The sequence below is a fragment of the Arachis duranensis genome, chromosome 5 (assembly GCF_000817695.3).
Source record: "Arachis duranensis cultivar V14167 chromosome 5, aradu.V14167.gnm2.J7QH, whole genome shotgun sequence".
NCBI lineage: Eukaryota > Viridiplantae > Streptophyta > Magnoliopsida > Fabales > Fabaceae > Arachis > Arachis duranensis.
In genome coordinates, this window is record NC_029776.3 from 98,734,324 (window position 1) to 98,736,245 (window position 1,922).

A 1,922-nucleotide genomic window follows, 5' to 3' on the forward strand; every position below is an offset into this window, starting at 1 on the left:
TTATTATTCATATTATTTAAAAAAATGATTGATTACCTAATCTAATTTATTTTAAAAACACCTAATAATTTATCTGCCAATACCATCGTGATCATAATTGCAATCTCTCGATCCCGATCCCCAACCCCAACCCCATCAGAGGCTGTTCCCCTTCGTCTGCCCTAATAAAGATAACTTTAAAAAGGACAGAATTAAAAAATATATATATAAAAGCTGAATGCGCAGTACTGATGATGTGTAACAGGAGTGGCAATTGGCCCCCACATTTTTATAATGTCCATTCCTTCTTAGTTCTTATGAGCTGTGATGTATCTCACCAGATATGTGTGTTACATCACCATATGCAGGTGTTCCCGAAACACACCCACTTTCTTATTTTCATTTTTTTAAACAGATATTATCATTTTTTTCTTTGAAAAAGTTCTAATATGAAATAAACAAATACTTAATTGAGTATACTTGAACTACTATATTATAATTTTGTTCACTTCATTTAATAACCGTGTTGACTCGAGTGCTTCTAAATGAAGACAATCTTTGTATTATTCTATACTAAAAATGACAAGGTGACTATATTTATAAGCTATAAGTACTTTTTTTATAAATATATTACTCAATTTGATGTTCATTATATTATGGGTAAAACGCAGAAATAAATCAAATCTAATAAAAAATTACATAATTTACCCAAATCTAAAAAAGTTACATAGATAGAAATTATTAAATTAAATTAAATTTATTCAAGTAACGTAGAGACGTGAAATAAGAAAATTTATGTAACATTTTTAAATTTGGACAAATTGTGTAATTTTTTTATGAAATTTAGTTTATTTCTGCATTTTACTCTTATATTATTTTTGTATTGAATTTTTAAGTATACTATTCTAACCAGCAATATTATTATTTAGCGTCTTTAGGTGAACATGGGAGAATTTATATTTTGATTTTATATTATGCATCTCATCTACAAGAAAAATAAAATAAATATAAATATATCTTATTTATATTATAAATAACAATTTTTTATACATATTTTTTCTTTGTTATTATTTGTTATATTTGTTTAATGATCCTATAAACTGATTTCAAAACTAAAAAAAGTCCATATATAGTCTAAGACATCAAAAATAAGTTTTAAAACCAAATATAAATTTTCTACTTAAAATATGAATCTAAGTTAATCACTTCTATCATTTAAAAATCTCTTTTAGCCATTTCAAAGAGGAAAATGGATTCTCAACAAACAAATGACTTCCTCATATCATATGCTTAAAAAAAATCTAGAAGAAAATATAAAATGCAGCAGAGAAATAGACAAAAACAACAGATTTAAGAATTATGAATACTAAATTATGCTTTAATTAACTAACTCATTTATAAAAGGATACATAAAGGTATTTATAATAATACAAAACTAGAATATCGGGTTAATGTTCAAATTCGTCCCTGAAAGATCACGCGATCTTCATTTTCGTCCCCGAATGATTTTTTTAATCAAATTAGTCATTCCGTCAATTGGATGATGACGTGTCACGTTAAATGCCACGTGGTATGATGATGTGACACGCCACGTGGTAGGTCAGTAACACGTGGCACGCCACGTGACAGGTCAGTGACACGTGGCACTTGACATATAAAAAAATTTCTATTACTCAAAATAGTTCTTAAAAGTCTAGATATAAATCATTTTCATCTCTCAAATTTTAAAAATTAGTCAAACTAATCCTTATATAATTTTTTATAATATTAAATTTATAATATTTTTTTATACTACTAATTTTAATATTATTTTTTAAACCTTAATAAACAAAATTCTCTTTACATAAAATAATAAAAATAATTAAATTTTTATAAAGTTATTTTGTCATTTGTATTTTAAAATTTTACATTTTCAAATTGTAATTTTTTATGTGAACTTTTTT